A 7,070-nucleotide genomic window follows, 5' to 3' on the forward strand; every position below is an offset into this window, starting at 1 on the left:
CACGTGGCATTGAAGCAATCAGCCTGTGGCATTGCCTGGGAGTTATGGAAGCCCAGATTTCCTTGATGCTTGCTGTCAGCTCTTCTTTGTTGTTGGGTCTGGTGCCCCTCATTTTCCTCTTGAGAATACCCCATAGATTCTCAATGGGGTTTAGGTCCAGTGAGTTGGCTGGCCAGTCAAGCACTGTGATGGCATGGGCATCAAACCAGGTTTTGGTGCTTCTGGCGGTATGGGCAGGGGCCAGGTCCTGCTGGAAGATGAAATCTGCATCTCCATACAGATCCTCAGCAGAAGGAATCATGAAGTCCTCTAAAACATTCTGGTAGACTGTTGCGGTGACCTCGGATTTAAGAAAGCAGAGTTTACCAACACCTGCACCGGACATTGCACCCCAAATCATGACGGACTGTGGATATTCCACACTGGACCTCAGGCAGCTTGGGTTCTGTTCCTCACCCGTCTTTCTCCAAACCTTTGGACCTTGATTCCCAAATGAAAGGCACACTTTACTTTCATGGGAAAAGAGGACCTTGGACCACTGGCCAACAGTCCGGTCCTTCTTCTCCTTGGCCCAGTGGAGACGCTTCCTACGTTGGCTCAGGTTCAGAAGTGGCTTGACCCGAGGAACCAGACAGTGGTAGCCCATCTCTCGGATGCGTCTGAATGTGGTGGTTTTTGAAGCTGCGACTCCCGCCTCATTCCACTCTTTCTGGATCTCTGCCAGATTCTTGAATCTTCTCTGTTTGATAATCCGCTGAAGCCCACGGTCATCTCTTTTGCTGGTGCATCTTCTCCTGCCACATTTTGCCCTTCCTCTAGACTTTCCATTGATATGCTTGGACACAGCACTCTGTGAACAACCAGCCTCCTTAGCTATGAACTTTTGTGGCTTACCCATCCTATGGAGGGTATCAATGATGGTCTTCTGGCCAGTTGTCATGTCTGCAGTCTTCCCCATATTGAACCCAACTGAGACAATTGAACCAAACTGAAGCAATTTAATGACACCTGGGGAAGCCTGTGCAGGTGATTTGAGTTTAGTAGATGATTAGTGTGTGACACTCAGTTTAAAACATTCATGCCCTGCAAAATTTGGGCTGATTTCTTCACAGTATTCTAATTTTTTGAATTCCAGTTTTCGTGGGTTTAATGAGCTGGAAGCCCAAATTATGTAAAAATAAACAAATAAACACTTGGAATCGTTTAAATTGTGGGCCCTGAATCTATAATCTATGAAAGTTTAACTTTTTGAATTTAATTATGGAAATTAAACAACTTTTCCATGACATTCTAATTTTTTGGAAAGAGTCTGTATATGTATATGTGTGTGTATATATATATATATATATATATATATATATATATATATATGTGTGTGTGTGTGTATGTCTGCAAATATTTTATTATATCTTTTCATGGGACAACACTGAAGAAATGAAACTTTGCTACAATGTAAAGTAGTCAGTGTACAGCTTGTATAACAGTGTAAATTTACTGTCCCCTCAAAATAACTCAATACACAGACCTTAATGTCTAAACTGCAGGCAACAAAAGTGAATACACCCCAAGTGAAAATGTCCAAATTGGGCCAAAAGTGTCAATATTTTGTGTGGCCACCATTATTTTCCAGCACTGCCTTAACCCTCTTGGGCATGGAGTTCACCAGAGCTTCACAGGTTGCCACTGGAATCCTCTTCCACTCCTCCATGACGACATCACGGAGCTGGTGGATGTTAGAGACCTTGTTCTCCTTCACCTTCAGTTTGAGGATGCCCCACAGATGCTCAATAGGATTTAGGTCCGGAGACATGCTTGGCCAGTCCATCACATTCACCCTTAACTTCTTTAGCAAAGCAGTGGTTGTCTTAGAGGTGTGTTTGGGGTCGTTGTCATGTTGGAATACTGCCCTGCGGCCCAGTTTCCGAAGGGAGGGGATCATGCTCTGCTTCAGGATGTCACAGTACATGTTGGCATTCATGGTTCCCTCAATGAACTGTAGCTCCCCAGTGCCGGCAGCACTCATGCAGCCCCAGACCATGACACTCCCACCACCATGTTTGACTGTAGGTAAAACACACTCGTCTTTGTACTCCTCACCTGGTTTCCGCCACACACGCTTGACACCATCTGAACCAAATAAGTTTATCTTGGTCTCATCAGACCACAGGACATGGTTCCAGTAATCCATGTCTTTAGTCTGCTTATCTTCAGCAAACTGTTTGCGGGCTTTTCTTATGCATCATCTTTAGAAGAGGCTTCATTCTGGGATGACAGCCATGCAGACCAATTTGATGCAGAGTGCGACGTATGGTCTGAGCACTGACAGGTTGACCACCCATCCCTTCAACCTCTGCAGCAATGCTGGCAGCACTCAGGCGTCTATTTTCCAAAGACAACCTCTGGATATGACGCTGGGCACGTGCACTCAACTTCTTTGGTCGACCATGGCGAGGCCTGTTCTGAGTGGAACCTGTGATGTTAAACCGCTGTATGGTCTTGGCCACCGTGCTGCTGCTCAGTTTCAGAGTGTTGGCAATCTTCTTATAGCCTAAGCCATCTTCGTGTAGCGCAACAATTCTTTTTTTCAGATCCTCAGAGAGTTCTTTGCCATGAGGTGCCATGTTAAACTTCCAGTGACCAGTATGAGAGAGTGTGAGAGTGATAAAACCAAATTTAACACACCTGCTCCCCATTCACACCTGAGACCTTGTAACACTAATGGGTCACATGACACTGGGGAAAGAAAATGGCTAATTGGGCCCAATTTGGACATTTTCACTTGGGGTGTATTCACTTTTGTTGCCTGCAGTTTAGACATTAAGGTCTGTGTATTGAGTTATTTTGAGGGGACAGTAAATTTACACTGTTATACAAGCTGTACACTGACTACTTTACATTGTAGCAAAGTTTCATTTCTTCAGTGGTGTCCCATGAAAAGATATAATAAAATATTTGCAGAAATGTGAGGGGTGTACTCACTTTTGTGACATACTGTATATATATATATATATATATATATATATGTGTGTATATATATATATATATGTATATGTATATATGTATATGTTTTAGCTTTAGCAAAGCTAATTGGTGAGGTTAACTTGCGAAGCGAAGCCGTTCTCTTAGCGTTAGCTTTGTATCTAACCAACAGATGTGTCTGTCGTATTTGTTAACTCTGGAGGTTAACCATTGTTGGCATATTAGTGCACCAAGACATTCCACTGCATGTTTCCACACTTTTTTTTCCCCTCTTTTAGCCTAAATGTGCCATCATCACACATACGGCACTGGACACGATGCAAAGCACATTTTATTGTTTTTGGTTTGTTTGCATGTACTCTCTTGAACTGATTTATGCAGCAAGATGAAACTATTAATCAGATTAAGTTATTTATTTAAAGGGAGAACACTTGTATAAGTTAGCACTGATGACAGACACTTTAATTTGTGTAGCAATGCTTACAAAAGTCAAGATCCCAAAGCGTGTCACGTGTGAGGATAAGACTTGAACTTAGCAACATGTCTTCTGTCTCCGGCCTGCGACGTTGTGCTCATGATGGCGGGAATGATTTGCTTCCACACTGTAAATAGCATGTAGCATCGGCACCAACAGACTTGTCTATACTCATGTTGTTCAATTCACTGTGTCGTCACGGTGCACGAACGCATCGCGACTCAACCACTAAAGCACAATATTTCTTGGTCTGACGTGAGCTGGAGTCCAAACTTGTGGTGAGGCACCAGTGTTGCTGTTATGCTGAGAGACAGGGAGGGGATGATGGACTTTGTGGATGAGCGATTGTGGTTCTGATGGCTTGTCCACATGTGGCCCGGTGATGGAACTCCTGGTTCCAGACAGGCCGAAAAGGCGCTCTTCCACTTTGCTGGGTTTTATTGGGCGGGACCCGGTAAGCCACTAGTAGCCTTACTGAGTGTTTGAGGACGGGCCCGCTGGTCCGTCAGGGTCTGTGTAACAAGCAGGCTGCGGCAGGTTGACGACTCTGAAATACTTTGTTTAGTTTGCACTGAAAGAAAGGAGCTTCCAGATGTGATTATATCAATTCCAAACACATGTATTGCTTCCATTTATATACTGTATATATCTTATATGTTCCATGAGCAATAAACCGTGCACAAGCTTCGACCTCACGCTAGCATTCTCATCCTCTGCAACTGTTTTGCAATGTGGAGATAACCAAAGCTGAAGCCATCCTCCTCTTCCTGAGATCTTCCTCTTTTATCCTGCTGCCACTCAGAAATACTGAAACTCCAGCTCAAGTCTTGTTTTCCACGCTCCCGTGGTTCCTACGGTGGGATAGTGGCGGGGGGGCGTAGCTTGCTTGCAGCTCCTGGAGTGTTGATGTTCTTGAAGGCTGCAGAGTGCTGATTAGACCCGCGTGAAGGATCACTGTTTGCATTTCCTTGCAGTACCGACAAACCAAAACAACCTTTCATCTGCACTCATTAACACGTTGGACTCACTAGTGAATATTTGCTCTTTTTCTGCAATGTTTGACGGCCGGAGCACTTCCTACCGTGGAGTGTGTGCAATGTGTACATACTTGCTATTTTTCAAGGCATCTGAAGAATCTGTAAGGGTTAATAAACCTGACTTCTATTTCTCTACACAACATGTAGTGTTGGCTCATTTGATCTGCAAAACCTTTGTGCGTGTCATGGTGAGATGAGCCGTGGAGGAGCTTGTTATCTATGCTTGTTAACGGTCAAAAGGAAACAGACTCGTGTGATGAAAATAAGAGGTACACGTTCAACTCTTGAGAATGTCGTTTTCAGCTTCTTCACAGAAGTAGTGCATAACTACAAGTCTGCACCATCGACCAGAACAGGCAGCTTGTAGCTTTAGCTTGAATTTGTACTGATTGTGTTTTATTATTATTATTATGACATGAAAATATAACATTTTCAGAAGTTAGTTTAATTGAAGTGCTCATATGTATAATAATATAATATACATAATATATTATATAATAATAATAATAAAAATACATGAATTTTAACACATTTACATCAGCTAAACATTTTGTTTTTTGTTTAGAATAGAACACACACATTAAACAAACACAAAGTAGATACATACATACAATTTGGCAACAACTTCAAGGCACAAGGTAAAACAAAACAAAACAAAACCTTCTCACACACATTCACACAATTGTCTGATTAACACGAGAGGTCTTCCAATTTTTTCAAAAGCATTCAAGAGTGACGTTGCTTTTTTACCTTTTCATACATTTTAAGGCAGTTCGATCATTTCCTACAAGGTGTTTTTGGAACACTGTGAAAAGAGACTTTACTTGTTTCCATTTTGAGCAAAGAATGAAATATTTGGAGAGTAATCATAGGTTATTTATAACATAGTCCGCTCGCCATTCCTTCAGGTTCACCCCAAATAAGATGTTGTCCATCGTGAGGGTGTCCTGTAGGACAAAGCCTGTCCTCAAAGTCCTCCCAAAGTGTGTTTGTGTAAATACAGTGAAAGAAAAGATGGTCTGGAGTCCCAGAAATACAGTAGTTACGGTCAACATGAAATCTTACTCTTAGTATTCCACGAGATGGACAGATCTCATTTCAGGTCTTAAAACCTTTGGACATACAGGGAATGTTCGATATCAGCTCCGATGTCTTGTACTAGTCTTATGTTGTTGTGTATTCATCTTTTCTTTACACATCCTGACTGTGTTCCATTCATTATGCGACCTAGTCCCTTTTTTCATCTACTGGTATAGATGTATGTTCAAAGTTTACCATCATTGTTTAGAAGCGAAATTGGGCTGTCATTTTCCAGTGTCCTATTATCCCTGCCAGGCTTTGGTATTAGCGTTACCATGCCTTGTTTCATGCTTGTGGGTAGATTTACATTACGCTAGTTACTGTGTCAATAAACACCTGAAAGAGGATCCCAAAAGTGTCTGTACAAGTTAGCAGTTAGCCCATCAGGGCCGGGGGATTTATCTCATTTTCAACACATCACTGCTTTATCAAGGTCATTCAGCTCCATATCTATTTCATATTTATCTTTAAATGCCTTGTCAATTTTTGGAATAAATTCTCCAATTTTGTTGAGGAAAATATCAGCTGCTTCAGAGGAGTAAGAAGAGGCATACAGATTTTGGTGAAAGGCACACGTTTCTTTTGCAATAACAGGCTGATCAGAGCATTCAGAGCTATTGATCATCAGAGATTTTTGTCGTGTTTTTTCCAACCTGCAGACGTAAGCTGTGTTTTTTTCGCCTTCTTCCGTCCACTTTGCTCTTGATCTGACGTATGCCCGTCGAGCCTTCCATTCATAGATCGGGTCTAGTTTTGTTAGTAGTTGTAAAAGCCTTATAGGATCATTGTCTATAATAATAGTGATCAAGTAGTGATTGAGAGTATATCTTTTAGAATACTTTCCTCTTCTTTACTATTTGGATTTTTGTATTGTATTGTACTTTATTTATCCCACAGCAGGGAAATTCACTTGTTACAGCAGCAAGCAAGCAAGATACGCAAGTAAAGAATACATAGTGACTACAACATGGTTCAGGTGGTGCAGGTGTTGTAGAGCCTGACAGCGGTCGGTATGAAGGACCTGCGGAACCTCTCCTTCTTACACCGTGGGTGTAACAGTCTGCTGCTGAAGGAGCTGCTAAGGGAACCCACAGTGTCATGTAGCGGGTGAGAGGTGTTGTCCATGATGGACGTCAGCTTAGCCAACATCCTTCTCTCCCCCACTTCCTCCACGGAGTCCAGAGGACCGTCCAGGACAGAGCTCGCTCTCCTGATCAGTCTATTGATCCTGCTCCTGTCCCTGTCCGTGCTGCCCCCTCTCCAGCAGACCACAGCATAGAAGATGGCTGAGGCCACCACAGAGTCATAAAAGGTCCGTAAAAGAGTCCTGCACACACCAAAGGACCTCAGTCTCCTCAGCAGGTGGAGGCGACTCTGGCCCTTCTTGTAGAGGGCGTGGGTGTTGACGGACCAGTCCAGTGTTGTTAAGGTGAACACCCAGGAATTTGTAGCTGTCTACCAACTCTATGTCCGCTCCCTGGATGTTCACCGGTGTGAAG

Source organism: Dunckerocampus dactyliophorus, chromosome 17 (genome assembly GCF_027744805.1).
Source record: "Dunckerocampus dactyliophorus isolate RoL2022-P2 chromosome 17, RoL_Ddac_1.1, whole genome shotgun sequence".
NCBI lineage: Eukaryota > Metazoa > Chordata > Actinopteri > Syngnathiformes > Syngnathidae > Dunckerocampus > Dunckerocampus dactyliophorus.